General features: G+C 35.5%; 1 protein-coding gene across 2 annotated transcripts in view; it reads right to left on the minus strand.

The window, feature by feature from the left end:
* The window catches only part of LOC118145584 (uncharacterized), a 440,827-nt gene that overhangs the window by 179,267 nt on the left and 242,217 nt on the right, over window positions 1-19,343 (minus strand). The window lies entirely within an intron of this gene.

The raw sequence follows: 19,343 nt of genomic DNA on the forward strand, positions 1-19,343 counted from the left end.
TAGTGTACTCGCTAAGAAGTACACTAGAAACCAAACAAGTGTGTTCGGGTTTATCAGGATTTTAGATTTATATCTTAAAAATATCTCTTTGTGTTTTCCTCTGCAGTATACTCTGAGATCCTCAAGAACAAAGATCATTTTATTTTACTCACTGAAACATGGCTGGGCTTTGACTTAGATAAGATTCACTAGATGTGGAATCTTGAAGACAGGGTTTCTGATACCTATGATTTATTGACAGAGTGCTCTCAGAAGAATGAAACTAAAGGATGTATGAGAGAGCATCCTTTATTCGTAAGGAAGGTATTCTTTCCTTACAAGGAAAAGTTTGTAAGTAAGCATGTGTTCTCAGTTGGAATCTGGAGCATAAGTATAATCACTTAAAACAAGAGAGCCTGCCATAAGTTAGTCCTTAGCGATTGACTATCTGTGGGGAGAGAGGAAGGATGTTTAAAAACAGGGTGGATAACTGGATTAGCTCATGTCTTCCATAAATCAGGCACCAAGATGGGATCAGATGTGGTAGATAAGTATTGGCAAAATTGCCTAGGAGGGAAAATGGAAAGGAGTCCTGACCTTTGTGAACAAAAAGAGAAAAGGAAGAAAAGTTTGCAGACATGGCAACTAAATATAATACATGGTGGAACAGAAAAAACCCTTTGGGTTAAAAAATAAGTATATTATTCCCACGGCTGCTATAAGAAATAACCATTAATTTAGTGGCTTAAGAAAGCATGAATTTATTTTCTTATAATTCTGTAATCCATAAGTCCAAAATACATTGAACTGAACTAAAATTATGATTTTGGCAAAGCCGCATTCTTTTCTAGAGACTCTAGGGAATCATCTTTTTTCTTGTCCTTTCTGGGTTTTAGAGAATGCTAACTCCCCATGGCTTGTGACCCTCCTTCTGTCTTCCAAGCTAGAAACCGTGAGTTGAGTTCTCACATTGCATCGCTCTAACCCCTTCTGCCTTCCTCTTTCACATTTAAGAAACTCTGGGATTATGTGGGGCTCCCCAGAGAATTCAGAACCGCATATTTGTTCCCTTCAATTTTCAGATGTTGAAATCTTGCCCTGTATGTTTGGAAGACGGGCCTTCTGAGGAAGTACTTAAAGTAACATGAGGCATTAAGAACAGAGCATAATCTGGTAAGATTAGTGTCATCTAAGAAGAGATATTGGCCGGGTGCGGTGGCTCACGCCTGTAATCCCAGCACTTTGGGAGGCCGAGGCGGGTGGATCACGAGGTGAAGAGATCGAGACCATCCTGGTCAACACGGTGAAACCCCGTCTCTACTAAAAATACAAAAATTAGCTGGGCATGGTGGCGCATGCCTGTAATCCCAGCTGCTCGGGAGGCTGAGGAAGGAGAATTGCCTGAACCCAGGAGGCGGAGGTTGCTGTGAGCCGAGATCACGCCATTGCACTCCAGCCTGGGTCACAAGAGCGAAACTCCGTCTAAAAAAAGAAAGAAAGAAAAGAAAGAGAGAAGAAAGAAAGAAAGAAAGAAAGAAAGAAAGAAAGAAAGAAAGAAAGAAAGAAAGAGAAAGAAAGAAAGAACAGCTGCTCGGGAGGCTGAGGAAGGAAAATTGCCTGAACCCAGGAGGCGGAGGTTGCTGTGAGCCGAGATCACGCCATTGCACTCCAGCATGGGTCACAAGAGCGAAACTCCGTCGAAAGAAAGAAAGAAAGAAAGAAGAAAGAAAGAAAGAAAGAAAGGAAGGAAGGAAGGAAGGAAGGAAGGAAGGAAGGAAGGAAGGAAGGAAAGAAGGAAAGAAAGAAGGAAAGAAAGAAGGAAAGAAAGAAAGAAAGAAAGAAAGAAGAAAGAAAGAAAGAGAAGAGATAAAAAGTTCTCACTTTTGCTCTCTCTTTCCCTGCATGCGTGCACCTAGGAAAGGCCATGTGAGGATCCAGTGAGGAGATGCCTGTCTTTAAACCCAGAAGGGAGCCCTCACCAAATACTGAATCTGCAGACACTGCCATCATGGACTTCTAAATTCCAGACGTGAGAAAATAATCACCTGTTGTTTAAGCCACCCAGTCCACCTAACTTGCGGCATTTTTAGAAATCTAAGAAGAGTAATATAAGGACAATTATTCTAACTATGGCGCCAAAAAATCAAGATCTGGACTTTAGTTAATAATTTAACGATCTTGATCCATTAATTGTGACAGACGTACCATACAAATGGAAAACATTTATAAAAGCGGGATTTAGGTGTTGGTCGCAGGAATTCTCTGTGCACTTCAAGATTTCTCTCTAAATTTGAAACTGTTCAGAAATTAAATGTTCATTTTATTATATAAAAAGTAACATTGCCAGGATTAACTTTTTCATTATTACTTTTACTTACAAAATTAAGTAGCATTTTTGTTTTCTTGTTTCACTTGTATTATCAAAATCATAGTCAATTTTAAGAGGTGTGTTTGCAAACCAGGTTTATTAAAAGAAGGACTATTGGCTGGGAAGGGCCAAGATGGCTGATGAGAAGCAGCTCCGGTCTGCAGCTCCCACTGAGAAGAACAAATAGGGTAAGTGAACCCCGAATCTTCAGCTAGCTGAGGTCTCCAGATTCTCTCACTGGAACTGACTAGGCAGTTGGTGTGACCCACAGAGGGCGAGGAAAAGCAAGGTGGAGAGACAGCCCACTCTGGAGCCACAAGGGGTAACGGGAACCCTCATCCCAAGCCAAGGGAGGCAGTAAGTGATTATGCTACCCCTCCAAGAAAATCACACATTTTCCAAGGATCTGTGCAACCTCCTGAGGTCATGCCACGAGGGTCTTTGGTCCCCTGCACAGAACTGTGCAGACTCTTGGCATCCACTCTTGTTGTAGCCAGTGGCAGCATGCTGGAGATGGTCTAAGATGACCGAGTTCCCTGAGGGAGGGGCAGCTGCCATCATTGCTGCTCCAGTCAGCCCTTTTCTCCCGCTTGTGTCAGAGAGACTGGACAGTTTGTACCAGGAGGAACTCCCCACAGCACAGCACAGTGGCTATAACAGATCCTGGCCAGACTTCTTCCTTAGGTGGAAGTCAGATCAATCCCTCTTTGCTGGTCAGGGCCTCCCTATGGGAATTTCAGCAACACCACCAGCCAGGAGTTTATGGTTAGAATTCTGATCCCTTGGGATGGAGCCCCTGGGGAGAGGGGTAGCCACAGTCTCTGGTTCCATGGACTTAGTATTTCCCACCTCCTGAGTCTGAGGAAATCTAGGCAGTTCAGATGAGTGGGAATCCCTTCAGTGCAACACACCTGCTCTGCCAAGGGGCAGCCAGACTGCATCTTTAAGTGGGTCCCTGATCCCTGCCTCCTGACTGGGTGAGATTTCCCAACAGGGATTGCCAGACACCTCAGACAAGAGAGTTCTGGCTGGCATCAGGTAAATGGCCCTCTGGGACAGAGCTCCCGGAGGAAGGAGCAGGTAACCATCTTTGCCATTCTGCAGCCTCCACTGACGATACCTCCAAGTGTGGGAGGGACCCATGTGAATAGGGTTTGAAGTGGAATCCCAGCAAACCACAGCAGCCCTACGGAAGAGGGGCCTGACTTTTAAAAGAAAATCAAGCAAACAGAAGGCAACAACATCAACAAAAAGAGACCCTACCAAAGACAGGCGGAGCAACCTCAAAAATCAGAAAATAAACCCACGAAGATGAGAATATAATCAACACAAAAGTCCTGAAAATTCCAAAAGCCAGAGTGCTTCTTCTCTTTCAAATGATCGCAACACCTCTCCAGCAAGGACACAGAACTGGGTTGAGGCTGAGATGGATGAACTGACAGAAATAGGCTTCAAAAAAGGTAATAACAAACTTTGCTGAGCTAAAGAATTATGTTGTAACCCAATGCAACGAAGCTTAGAACCATGATAAAACATTACACAATCTGCTAACCAGAATAACCAGTTTAGAGAGGAATTTAAATTACCTGGTGGCGCTGAAAACACAACACAAGAACTTCACAATGCAACAATTATCAATAGCCAAACAGATCAAGCAGAGGAGAGAATCTCAGAGCTTGAAGATTATCTTGCTGAAATAAGACAGGTAGATAAGATTAGAAAAATAAGAATGAAAAGGAACAAGCAAAACATCCAAGAATGTTGGGATTGTGTAAAAGACAAAACCCATGACTGATTGGGGTACCTGAAAGAGACCGATAGTGGAACTAGATTGAAAAACATACTTTAGGATGTCATCCAGAACTTCCCCAACCTAGTAAGACAGGTTAGCATTCTGATTCAGGGAATTCAGAGAACCTCAGTAAGAGACTCTATGAGAAGAACAACCCCAAGACACATAATGGTCAGATTTCCCAAGGTCAAAATGAAGGAAAAAAATGTTAAGGGCAGCCAGAGAGAAAGGCCAGGGCACCTACAAAAGGAAGTCCATTAAACTAACAGCAGAACTCTCAGTGGAAACCCTACAAGCCAGAAGAGATTGGGGGCCAATATCTAATGTTCTTAAAGAAAAGAATTTTCAACCCAGAATTTCCTATACAACCAAGTAAGCTTCATAAGAAAAGGAGAAATAAAGTCCCTTTTGGGCAAGCAAATGCTGAGGGAATTCATCACTTCCAAGAGCTCCTGAAAGAAGCACTGAATGTGGAAACGAGAAACTGTTACCAGCCTCTATAAAAACAACAGAAACACACAGACCAATGATGCTATGACGCCACTAATTAACAAGTGTGCAAAATAACGAACCAGCATCATGATGACAGGATCAAGTTCACATATAACAATGTTAATCTTAAATGTAAATGAGCTAAATGCCACAATCAAAAGACACAGAATGGCAAGCTGAATAGAGTCAAGACCCATCAGTATGCTGTATGCAGGAGATTCATCTCACATGCAAAGATACAAATAGGCTCAAAATAAAGAGATGGAAGAAAATTCACCAAGCAAACAGAAAGAAGAAAAAAGCAGGGTTAACAATCCTAGTTTCTGACAAAACAGATTTTAAACCAACAAAGATCAAAAAAGACAAAGAAGGATATTGCATAATGATAAAGGATTTGATTCAGCAAGAAGAGCTAACATACACACACACACACACACACATATATACATGTGTATGTATATATACATATACATACATATATATATATATATATAAACACACACACACACACACACAATACAGGAGCACCCAGATTCATAAAACAAGTTCTTAGAGACTCACAAAGAGACTTAGACTCCCGCACAATAATAGTGGGAGACTAACATTCCACTGTCAATATTAGACAGATAATTGAGACAGAAAATTAACAAAGATATTCAAGACTTTAACTCAGTTCTGGATTGAGTAGATATGATAGACATCCACAGAACTCTTCACCAAAAACCAACAGATAATATGTTCTTCTTGGCACCGCATGGCAATTAATCTAAAATTTATCACATAACTGGAAGTAAACACTCCTCAGCAAATGCAAAAGAACTGAAATAATAATGAATAGTCTCTCAAGCCACAGAGCAATAAAATTGGAGCTCAAGATAAATAAACTCACTCAAACTCACATAAACACATGGATATTGAACAGCCTGCTCCTAAGAGTCCAGGGTGAATAATGAAATTTAGGCAGAAGTCAAGAAGTTCTTTGAAATGAATGAGAATGTAGAGACAACATACCAGAATCCCTGGGACACAGCTAAAGCATTGTTAAGAGGAAAATTTATAGTACTAAATGCTCACATCAAATAGGTAGAGAGATCTCAAATAGACACCCTAACATCACAGCTAAAATAATTAGAAAACCAAGAACAAACAAACCTCAAAGCCAGCAGAAGACAAGAAATAACCAAGATCAGAGTGGAACTGAAGGAGACAGGGACATGATAGAGCTGGTTTTTTGAAAAAAATAATAAAATAGACCACTAGCGAGATTAATAAAGAAGAAAAGAGAGAAGAATCAAATAAACATGATAAAAATGATAAAGGGGAAATTACCACTGACCTACCGAAATAAAAAAAAAAAAACCATCAGAGAATACTATAAATATCTCTATAAAAATAAACTACAAAACTTAGAAGAATGGGGTAAATTCCTGGACAATACACCCTCTCAAGACTGAAAAAGGAAGAAGATAAATTCTTGAATAGACAAATAATTAGTTCTAAAATTGAGGCAGTAATAAATAGCCTATCAGAGCCAGTTGGATTTAAGGCTAAATTCTTCCAGAGGTTCAAAGAGGAGCTGGTTTCATTTCTTCTGAAACTGTTCTGAGCAATCAAAAAGGAGAGATTCCTCCCTAATTCAATTGATGAGGCCAGGATCATTCTGATAAAAAAAAAAATCTGGCAAAGTTACAACAAAACAAGAAAACTTAAGGCCTATATCCCTAATAAACATCGATGCAAAAGTCCTCAGTAAAATACTGGCAAACCAAATCCAGCAGCACATCAAAAAGCTTATCCACCACAATCAATTTGGCTTCATCCCCAGGATGCTAGGCTGGTCCAATATATGCAAATGCATAAAGGTAATTCATCACATAAGCAGAATTAAAGACAAAAGCCAAATGATTATCTCAATAAATGCAGAAAATGCCTTCAATAAAAGTTAACATCCCTTCATGTTAAAAATATCAATAACCTAGAATTGAAGGAATATGTCTCAAAATAATAATGACATACTGAATGCGCAAAAGATGAAAGCATTAATTCCCCTTGAAAATCACCACCTCAGGACAAGGATGCCCTCTCTCACTATTCCTATTAAACATAGTATTGGAAGTTCTGGTCAGGGCAGTCAGGCAAGAGAAATAAATAGTATTAAAATGGAAAGAGAAGATGTCAAACTGTCTCTGTTTGCAGGTGACATGATCTCATATCTAGAAAACGCCATTGTCTCATACAAACAGTCACTAGAGTGGATCGGCAACCAACAGAATGGGAAAAAATTTTTGCAGTCTACCCATCTGACAAAGGGCTGATATCCAGAATTTACAAATAACTCAAACAGATTTACAGGAAAAAAACAAACAAGCCCATTCAAAAGTGGGCAAAGGATATGAACAGACACTTGATGAAAGAAGACATATATGAGGCCAACAATCATATGAAAAAATGCTCATCGTCACTGGTCATCAAAGAGATGCAAATCAAAACCACATTGAGATACCATCTCACGCCAGTTAGAATGGTGATCATTAAAAAATCTGGAGACAACAGATGCTGGAGAGGATGTGGAGAAAAAGGAACACTTTTACACTGTTGGTGGGAGTGTAAATTAGTTCAACCATTGTGGAAGACAGTGTGGAGATTCCTCAAGGCCTTAGAAATAGAAATTCCATTTGACCCAGCAATCCCATTACTGGGTATATATCCAAAAGACTATAAATCGTTCTACTATAAGGACACATGTACACGAATGTTCATTGCAGCACTGTTTACAATAGCAAAGACCTGGAATCAACCCAAATGCCCATTGATAATAGACTGGATTGGAAAAATGTGGCACATATACACCATGGAATATTATGCAGCAATCAGAAATGATGAGTTTGTGTCGTTTGTAGGGACATGGATGAATCTGGAGAACGTCATCCTCAGCAAACTGACACAAGAACAGAAAATGAAACACCGCATATTCTCACTCATAGGCGGGTGATGAAAAATGAGAACACATGGACACAGAAAGGGGAGTACTAAACACTGGGGTCTATTGGGGGGAAAAGGGGAGGGCCAGTGGGAGGGGGAGGTGGGGAGGGATAGCCTGGGGAGAAATGCCAAATGTGGGTGAAGGGGAGAAGGAAAGAAAAGCACACTGCCATGTGTGTTCCTACGCAACTGTCTTGCATGCTCTGCTCATGTACCCCAAAACCTAAAATCCAATAAAAAATTTAAAAAAAAAAAGCTTCTTAAGCTAATAAGCAACTTCAGCAAAGCCTCAAGATACAAAATCAGTGTGCAAAAATCACAAGCATTCCTATACACCAACAACAGACAAGCAGACAGCTAAATCACATATGAATACCCTTTCCAATTGCTACAAAGGGAATAATACCTAGGAAAACAGCCAGTAAGGGAAGTGAAGAAACTCTTCAAGGAGATACAAACCACTGCTCAAGGAAATCAGAGAGAATACAAACAAATGGAAAAACATTTCATGTTCATGGATAGGAAGAATCAATATTATGAAAATGGCCATACTGCACAAAGAAATTTATGGATTTAATGCTATTTCCATCAAACTATAATTGACATTCTTCACAGAATTAGAAAAAACTATTTTAAATATATATGGAAACAAAAAAGAGCTTGTATAGCCAGAACAATTCTAAGCAAAAAGAGCAAAGCTGGAGGCATCATGGTACATGACTTCAAACTATACTACAAAGCTACAGTAACCAAAACAGCATCGTACTGGCACAAAAACAGGAATATAGATCAATGGAACAGAATAAAGAATTCAGAAATAAGACTGCATATGTACAACCATCTTGTCTTTGACAAACCTAACAAAACAAGCAATGGGGAAAGGATTTCCTATTCAATAAATGGTGTTGGGAGAACAGGCTAGATACATGCAGAAAATTGAACCTAGACCCCTTGCTTACATCTTACACAAAAAATCAACTCAAGATGGATTAAAAACTTAAATGTAAAACCAAAAACTATAAAAACTCTAGAAGAAAATCTAGGCAATACCATTTAGGACATAGGTATGGGCAAAGATTTCATGACAAAAATGTCAAAAGCAATTTCAACAAAAGCAAATATTGACAATTGGGATCTAGTTAAACTAAAGAGCTTCTGCAGAGCAAAATAAACTATTTTCAGAGAAAACTGACAACATACAGACTGGAAGAAAATTTTACAACCTATCCATCTGACTAAGGTCTAATATTCAGAGCCTACAAAGAACTTAAACAAATTTACAGGAAAGAAACAAACAACACCATTAGAAAGTGGGCAAAGGACATGAACAGACACTCCTCAAAAGAAGACATTCTGCAGCCAACAAGCATGTAAAAAAAAGAGCTCAACATCACTGATTACTAGAGAAATGGAAATCAAAACCACAATAAAATATTATCTCATGCCAATCTGAATGGCAATTATCAAAAAGGCAAGAAACAACAAATGTAGTGAGGCTGCAGAGAAAAAGGAACACTTTTACACTGTTGGTGGGAATGAAAATTAGTTCAACCATTGTTGAAGGTGGTGTGACGATTCCTCAAAGACCTACAGCCAGAAATACCATTTGGCCTAGCAATCCCATTCCTGGGTCTATACTCAATGGAATATAAATTATTATATTATAAAGACACACGCACATACATGTTTATTGTGGCTTGTTCACAATAGCAAATACATGAAATCAATGCAAATGCCCATCATTGATAGACTGGATAAAGAAAATGTGGTACATATACACCATGGAATACTATGCATCCATAAAATTGAATAAGAGCATGTCCTTTGCAGGGACATGTATGGAGCTGGAAGCCAGTTTTCTTAACAAACTAATGTAAGAACAGAAAACCAAACACCACACATTCTCACTTATGAATGGGAGCTATATTATGAGAACACATGGACACAGTGAGGGGAACAACAGACACTGGGGTCTGTTGTTGGGGAGATGGGGAGTGGGAGGGAGAGCATCAGGAAAAATAGCTAATGCATGCTGGGCTTACTTAGGTGATGGATCCATAGGTGAAGCAAACCACCATGGCACATGTTTACCTGGGAAACAAAGCTGCACATCCTGCATTTCTGCACATTTACCCCAGAACTTTAAAATAAAATATGCAGCTACCAAGGTGTAAAGATGTAGAAAGGGTGATGCATATGAACGGATTGGAGTAATTGAAATATTTTAGTGTGAAAGAAAATAAAAACAAAATAAAAGATCCTGACCATTTGATCTTTCATATGATTTGGATGGACCACCCTTTACAACACTGAATTTCCTTTCTAAGAAAGGGTATATAGACAGGAGATTCTTGTATTTAAATGAACATTTGAATACAACACCTTCTACTGTCAAAGAATATTACTTTGTATCTAAATGTAACAGAAAAAAGATAATAGGCCACCAGATTTAAGAATATTTTGTTTTAAAATATATATATGTGAAATTACATTATAGTTTATTATAAAATAACAGAGAAATGAACTTTGGACTTCACCACAACATGCTATTATAAATTGCATCTAAGTAAATGCAAACATCTGCCAGTGATGTAAACAAAATCTGTTATGAGAGTATTCATGTTACACCATCAGAGCATAATATTTAATGTTAATTAGAGCATAAATTTGTTAAAGTTTTGCTTCTTTTCAATTCTCAGAGGTAGTAATTATATAGTGAAAGTTGAATAATTCTAATTTGCAGTGCTGCCACATGTGTTTTTATTAAGAATTTATTTGAAATTTAGTAAAATGACACATTTTTTGGTAATAATTGGTATTAACACACACACACACCCGACCATACTAAATAAAGAGAAAGATAATAGAGTATAAGTTCCAGAGAATGTCGTTCATGATTTTTTTTTTTTGGTAGGTGGATATTAACAAAAGGGTTCCAATGCCATATTTTAAATAAGAAACTGAGGTGAGAAAAACCCAGTAAGAAAAGTGGGGACAGTATTGCAGAACCTGAGTTAAGTCAGTGGAGCAATGGAAGAACTCAAAATGTTCATCTGGAAGCACCTGACTGCATTAAAATCCTAGGAATTAATTAAATTATAATAAAGGATCATGTTACCAGAACCACTGGTCACACCTTCAGATTATTCTAGCACAAAGAAGCATCCCTCACAGGAATATAGCACAAATAAGTCACCTAGAAAACAAATTTTGTGTATCAGTAAAATGAGATGCTACAATCAGGACCAAAATCACAGTTATCTACCATTAGCAATGTAATCATCAGCTAGTTTAATTTGACATTAGAGTCATAAAATGTGCAATACAGAGAAAGCAAGGTTAAGAATAAAGACTTTCTTGTTTGGACTTTCATGCCTAGAAAAATATAAAATAGCAATAACACCGGCAGAGAAATAGATAAACCAAACTATGTGAATCTTTCTCTAAACCAGGCACAAAACTATTTTTAACATTTATTCTTGAAAGTAAAGTACTCCTGACTTTCTGAAGATCTTCTATTCCTCCTCCAGAGAAATATCAAATGTATTTATCTTCAGTAAGTTTCACTTTGCTAAAATAAATTATAAAAATTTTAATTATCATGAAGGAATTTGGGTTCTAGTATGCCAAATCAAAAAGATTAGTAAATAAATAAACAGGCAATGTGCAAAAAAATCATTCATGATCAGTAAGCATGCATTCTTCTTATACATCTAGTCAAAGGCTTTTTTTGCTGGTAAGGGATTAGGAAGACTGATTATGCTTGGACTTCTTGTTGTTATTGTTGACACAGGTCTATAAATAAACAGAAACTATTAGACAGCTGTTTAATGGACTGTGGGAAATCAGTTGAAACATTTATTTATTTTGACATAATTTCTGGTATCTTTTCTTGAGAACAATAGCAATCCATTTGATTATCCTTTGTATTAATTTTACCATGTTTATGTATATTTTTAATAGAGAAAGCATATTTTCTGTCATAATAGGAAAAAATATATTTATCCTCCTTTTATCCCTGATAAAATATTGACATCAAACTTCACAGAGATTTTAAAAATATTTTAAAATATTTTTTATATTTAAATAAAAAATTTAAATATATTTTATTTAAATAAAAATATTTTTTAAAATATTAAAATATTTAAATTTAAAATTTTTTAATTTAAAATTTTTTATATTTAAATTTTAAAAAATTAAATTTTTATTTAAATACAAATATTTAATAAATATTATTATATTTATATAAAAATATTTTAAATAAGGACAAGAAGCTAAAGGAAAACATAGATAAATAACTAAATAAAACAAGAATAATGAATAAAAAATGAGAATATCAATAGATATAAAAATCAATTATTTACAAGTGCCAAATGAAAATTCCGATGCTAAAAATACCAGTGGTACAAAAATGTACTAATGGAACCTCAGCAGCAGATTTTAGCACAAAGGAGAAAGAATAAGCACACCTGAAAATATTACAGCTGAGATTATTAAATTTGAAGAGCATAAAGAAAACATGAAGAAAAGTGAACAAAGCTTAAGTGACATGTAGGACACCATCAAGCAGACAAACATACATTATTGAGTACCAGTAAAAGAAGAGGAACAAAAAGGCAGAAATAATATTTCAAAGAATAATGGCTGAAAATATTCTAAACTTGATTAAAGATATGCATCCACAAATATAAGAAGCTCAATTAATTTTAAGTTTAAAACCCTTAAAAAAGACACACACCAAAACAAATTATAATCAAGCTGTTAAAAGTCAAAGGCAAACTCTCATAAGCAGCAAAGAAATGTAAATAATCATGCATTTAAGAGATCCAGAGTATAATCAGTAGCCAGTTTTTCTTCAGAAATCGTGAAAGCTAAAACGTAGTGGAATGACAAAGTGCTAAAAGAAAACTATTGACTAAGAATTTTACATCTGGCAAATTGTCCTTCAAAAATAAGAAGACCTTAAGACATTTCCAAAAACCAAAGGCTGAGTGTGTTTATTAGTACTAGATCTGCCCTACAAGAAATGCTAAAGGAATTCATTAAGGACAAAATAAAAAAGACAACAGGCAGTAATTCAAAACTGTTTAAACAAGTATCTCTGGTAATGACAAAGACGCAGTCAAATATAGAAGCCAATATATTTTATTTTGTTTAGAATTTTACTTTTTATTTGCCATAGAAATTAAAAGATAAACGAATAGAAATTATAAATTTATATTATTGGGCATACAACATACAATTATATAATCTATCACAATGACAACATAAAGAGAGACCAGGAGATGAAGCTGTAAAGGACCAGATTTCTATATATTATTCAAGTTAAGTTTGTATCAATTTGAACTAGATGTTATAAATTTAGTATGTTAACTATAATCCAGTGGTAGCCATAAAAATATATTAATAAATACACAAAAAGGAATGAAAAGGGAATCAAAATGTGTCACTACCAATAATTCAATTAAACACAAAAGAAAACAATAATACAGAAAAGATGAACAAAAAGTTATTAGACATCTTGATAACAATCAGCAAAATGACAGAAGTAAGTCCTCCCTTTTCATGTGAATGCTCACCAAAGTGTGACCTCAGCAGTGGAGGATTTTAAAAATAAAGTGAAAATGATGACCCCCTTCAGTGGATACAATCCAGTCTCCTTTTCCAACCACTCCTGTCATTGCCCAATCGCTCCAGAACAAAGTGGCAGTGGTGGCAAGGATGGAGACTCTACATGAGATCAGCAACATGGACTTACACTCACTTAGCTCACTCTGGTTACAGCCACTGCTGAGAGCTTAATATGCGAGAAGCTGAGTTCAACAATGAGTCTCCAAAATCACAACATTCTCCAGGGTGATCAGCCAGCTACCTGGTGGCTGGTTACATGGAATCATTTTTATTATGGAAGGAAAACTATGTTGTACTTCCTGGAAAAGACTCTGGCTATGGATTTGGCCTTCCCTGCAAACAGTGCATATGACAAAATCAACACGGGTGAATGTATTCACTGTCATCGTACTCTACACAACATAGCTTTGCCCAAGTGACTCACTTCACAGCAAACGAAGTGAAACAATGGTCGTGGAGTTCACTGGTGTTATATATTGTCCATCAACCGAAACCAGCTGTCTTGATAGAATAGTGGAATGGCCTATTTACTGAAGAACAATTATAGTACCAGCTAGATGTAAACACCTTGAATGGCTATGACAAGTTTCTCCAGAAAGCCATATATACTAAAATAGCATCCGATATATCAGGATTCACAACCAAGAAAGTCAAAAGACTATAGAATGGCAGAACATATTTGCAAATTATTTGCCTTTTCAGGGTTTAATATTCAGAACACATTAAGAGCTCATAAAACTCAACAATAAAAAGGCAACTCAATCAAAAAATCAGCAAAAAACTTAGACATTTCTCCAAAGAAGATACACTAATGTCAAAAAATCCCATTAAAAATACTTGACATTATTAGGCATTAGGAAAATGCAAATTAAAACCACAATGATATACCTCTTCATACCTACTAGGATATCAAAAAATAGAAATTAAGAAGTGTTGTCAAGGTAATGGAGAAATTGGAAACCTCATACATTGCAGGTGGGAATGTTAAATGGCACAGCTGCTGTGGAACAATGTGGTGGTTCCTCAAAATGTCTGTTCTATTCATTGTATTTATATATCTTTTTCTTGTTATTTTCATCGTGTTTTATCTCTATTTGACCATTTGGCATATTTCTTTTCAATGGTTTGTTTTGTTTTCCCTTTACGATAACCGAATTGGACACCTGCAATGTCCCTCTAGTGACAACTTAGTCTTTCATTATAGTGTTTAATTCATCTATACTCAGTATATTTTTGCTGTCTTAATATGACAATTTTTGGAAAGAATACTTTAAAATATCTCATGATTGTGAAATTATTAATTTTTATTGCTTGATTCACGTTTATAAATTTTATATTATCATAATGGAGTATTTTATTTGTGTGATTTCAATTTTTGTCCTCATATTTTTACTTTAATGTTTATCTTTGTGAAATTAAAGCTATGATGCTAGCTTCATTTTGGTTAGTGTAATTTTTTTCTCTTTCTTTGTTTTAACTAAGTCTAAAATTTCTCAGTATCTGTATCATCTAACAAAATAGGACCAGAACTTTAATTACATTTAATTATATCTCTTTATATTTATATGACACAGTGGCTAACATTTTATCTATAGGTTTCCCAAAAAACAGCCTTGATTTAATTATTTATGTTTTATAACCAAAAGACCCAAAAGAAGATTTATTTTATCAAGATATTTTAGCATTATCTGGGGTCTTTATTAATATTTGCATTTCCCCCCTCCTTATTTCTTTACATTTTTACTGACCGAAATACACATTTTATTATTTATTTTGTAGTAACCGAGCCAGTTAGAAGGAATGCGCCACACACTGAGTTTCAAATCAAGAGTCCTTTTACAGCCAGCGACTGAGAGACGGCTAATCCTCAAAGTTCTCTGGGTCCCGAGGAAGGGGCTTGATTATCTCTTATACCTTGATTTAGGTAGGGGAGGGGGTACCTAGCTGAAGTGGAATTTTACAGAAGCAGAAAAGCAGGTTAGAGGAAGGGGCTGTGGGCACAGGTGTTTTCCATACAATTACCAAGAAGGAGAGTGATCAGGCTTCTGCTATACAATGACCAAAGGGAAAAATTTTTTTTGCAATAGCAAGGGGGGTATGCCAAGCAGGATGCGGTTACAATGGGTACAAGTGTTAAGAACAGTATGCTTCAATGCTCCTAAGTGCAGCATGACCCAGTTATGCACTCAGAGGGGCTGTGGTAGGGAAGGGGAAGCTAGGCTGGAGTTTACAGCTAAGAAGGAGTCAGTGACGCTAGCTCAGGGTAAGTTATTACAATTTCAGGAAAGATATCTGTGTAGAAACTGACTTAGTTTGTGGAGCAGTTTAAACGTGTTATTCTGTTCTCAATTTTTAAAATGATGGATTGTCAGTTACACCAAATGTGCAGATAGTCTGCACCAAGCAATTCTGAGTGTCTTACAATTTTATTCAATTCTGACACAAGCTATGTGGAATTATAACAGGATGGACCTCACAAAGGGGCTTAGTCCTGTAAGATTGAGGCCAATTGCAAATAGTGATGATATCTTAGGCTACCTACACTTCTAATTTGTGTATGAATTGGGGGTTCCCATGAACCCATTCTTAGGTTCAATAATTTCATAAAGCAGCTGACAGAAATCAGAGAAACACTTTACTTACTATTACTGGTTTATAAAGATACAGATGAGCAGCAAAATCAGGAGGTACATAAGGTAAGATCCAGAAGGGTCCTGAATTCAGGACACTCTGTCCTAGTGGAGTTGGGTGGAGTCACTCTCCTGGCAGGTTTGTGTGTTCACCAACCTGGAAGCTCCCCAACCCCTTTGCTAGTGTTTTTATAGATGCTCCATTACATAAGCATTATTGATAAATAATTGATAATGACTCAATCTCCAACCCCTGTCTTCTCCCCAAATGTTAAAGGGTGGGGGCGGGCAGTGCCAATTCTCTAATCATGCCTTGTTCTTTTAAACTGGAAAGCTGTCTAGTGACTCCTAACTGCCAGTCATCTCATTCACATACCAAAGATACTCATTATTCTGAAGATTTCAAGGTTCTTAGAAGTTCTTATAACAGGAACCAAGGATTGAGACCTCATGTTATAACAAAACATGCTTCTATCACTTTATTATTTAGAAAATTACAAGTGTTTCAGAAGCTCTGTGTTAGAAACTGAGGGCAGAGACCAAATACATGTTTTAGTAAATCACAATCTTTTAGTCAACTACTATTGCTAATGAGATATTGTTGCTGTCAAGATAATTAACATTCCATTGTGAATAATTTGCCATTCTTTGATCAGTTGGTTTAATTTTTTTTCTTTTATGTATTTGATATCACTTGGTTTTACTATATATTTACGTAAACTTATGCAGATAATTTTACTTTTCCAATTTGGCACTTTAAAACTATATAAGAATTATTTGTTCTTTATTTCAGGAAAATTCACTGTCATGTTTTTAAAGGTAGAAACTCCCTTATGCTTTCTACTATATTTGTTTTGTTTCTTTAAAGATATGCTTTGACATTTTTCTCTTAAATGGAACATTGTAGCATCTTTTTTATTATAACAACCCCCATATGGTGGTATACTGATTTAGGGGTGAATTCTGAGATCATTTTGAAATAATTATTCTTTATTTTTGGAAAGTCTAGAATTTATCTTGTCTCTTTTTTTCTATTTTAATAAAAATTTTAAATTTCTGTTATTTATAATTAGTTATTTTAATCTTCAACTATTCTTTATTATTGTATTAATTTTTCTTTGTAGTAATTTATTAACTTTTATGGATTTTTTTCTTCCCTTTATCTATAATACTGTTGTATATGCTTTTTATAGTTTGTTTTTTATATTTTCTTGATTGTATGAAGATTGAAGATGGCAAAATCTTATGTCGAGTAAATTAGCTTTCTTAATTAGTTAATGCTTTTTATAATTTGAGATCCTTGTTAGTAGAAGAAGGAATTTATGGAAAATTTTTGTGTTCTTTTTATTCTGCCTTTGTGGTCTCGTTTTCTTCATTCCTTTTGTTCTGATTGATAGATTCTGATTACTTCTCCCTTACGCATATGACTGTAGCATTCAGAATCAAGTCATGTATTGGCAGTTCCTGTACATTGATGTCTCAGCCTAGGTCCTGGTCACTTGGCTATTTCTGATTAATCTTGTCCTCCTGAGCAACAACTAAATATGGGTCACAACCCTATCCATTTTCATAGACTAGTTCTGGTCACTTTACAATTTATAAGGTGATTTCATTCTCTTTTCCTTTAAAGTTTCAATTCCTGGATCCTCTTCTGCTTTCCTCCCCAGAGAACTTCATCTCATCAACTTTAACCCCTTCTTAATTTGAGTTTTCTGTTCTATTTATGAAACAGAGAGATGTTCAACTTGTTTTTGAAAGGTTCAAAGACTTTTAAAACATTTTTGATAATTCCTAATTTTGAAGAAGAGTAAATGTGACCTAGCATGTGAACTTATACTTCCATATAAATCAGATGTTTAATACTGTATTTTCTAACCAGGTAACAACAGTATTCCAAGAGGTTAGCAATAAGACCTCTTCTTACACATACACACACAAAAAGGAAAAAAGAACATGAGATTCTGAGTCAGAATAGTTTTTATTCTGTTTCTATCATTCATGTATTTGCTTATTTTTTCATCAGGGACACACCTTAACTTATATTGGCCAGAATATAAATTCCGTAGACATTAATTTCAGTATTATTTGTATGTGACTATTTTCTTTCATAATCGTGTAAAATTTTTAATTTTTATTTTGTTTTCCTTATTTTGCTACATATATTGAATATTTCACATGCAGTTATTTTGATTAACAAATCAAATAAATTTTATCATAGTAAAAATAAAATAGCATACTCTAGATCTGTTTTTTATAAGCGATTGCTAACATAGCAATTATAGTAAGCAATAATTTATTCCAAATAATTGTGAATAGCACAAATTTAATGGTTTTTCTTGAATGATTCTGGAAGGAGTTTCTGTTATTTTCCTTACTGCTCCTAGTGAGCTTATATTTTTCTATACATTAAAACAATTACTTTAACAACATTTAGTCTGCATTCCTATATTGTGCCTCTGTGTGGTTCTCAAATATTCTGGCAGATCCAGAAAATATCACATACAGTCTTAGAGTTGGTCCAAGATATATCATTACTTCAATATTGCTGAGAACTTTTTCTAGAGGCAAATTCAACCAATTTATCATGTATATATATATATATATATATATATATATATACATACACACACACATATATATATGTGTATATATATAGGTATATATGTGTGTATATACATATATATATATATATACAATGCTCCTAGATATTCAGCCAAAAGTCTGGCTTGTATCTTTTTTTCTTTATCAGTCATGTAAGCATGAATATTTTCAACTTTACTTCAACATGCTTTCGAATAACTATGTAAATTTGAAAATAGTTATCTTTTTCAGTTCCACAAGTAGTGTATTCACTTCTTAGTAGATACACTGAGATATTTATAAATTTCAACTTTGTTGCTTTCTTGTTTATTGACTTGGCTGTACTATTTTTGTAAAGTCTGTTTCTCATTCAAGGTGAAGCCATAGATGTTCTCAGAGGGCATAGCCTCAGGCAGAAGACAATCACCTTAGAATAGCAGTGATTTTATCAGAATTCTAGTGGACTATCTTTCTGCTCTCTCTGTTAAGCTGTCTGCCTCTGCATATATCACACTCAGATTTTAGTCTCTTCTAATGACAGGCTGATTGGTCTGTTGATTTTCATGATACCGTAAAGTATAAATTGCTCCCACAGTCTGATCCAATTAAACCAAGACCCATTGCAGAGCTGGTTTTTGAGGCAAGTCTTTGTGGTTTGTTCTAAACACAGGAGGAATATTGTTAGTTATCTCTTCATCTGATTCTCTCTGGTAAAGCTTTTTGTCTATATTTTAGCATGTTGCTCATAGTTTTTTATCACCAAAATTGCCTTTATTTCTAAACAACTCTCAGCTTGAACTTCCCAACAGTCAGCTACCAATTAAGTTAGTTGCTTTATAGAGAGCTTTGGAGTTGCTTTATAGAGAGCTCTTTACCATGACAAAACATT

The sequence above is a fragment of the Callithrix jacchus genome, chromosome 10, assembly GCF_049354715.1.
Source record: "Callithrix jacchus isolate 240 chromosome 10, calJac240_pri, whole genome shotgun sequence".
NCBI classification, from domain to species: Eukaryota; Metazoa; Chordata; class Mammalia; order Primates; family Cebidae; genus Callithrix; species Callithrix jacchus.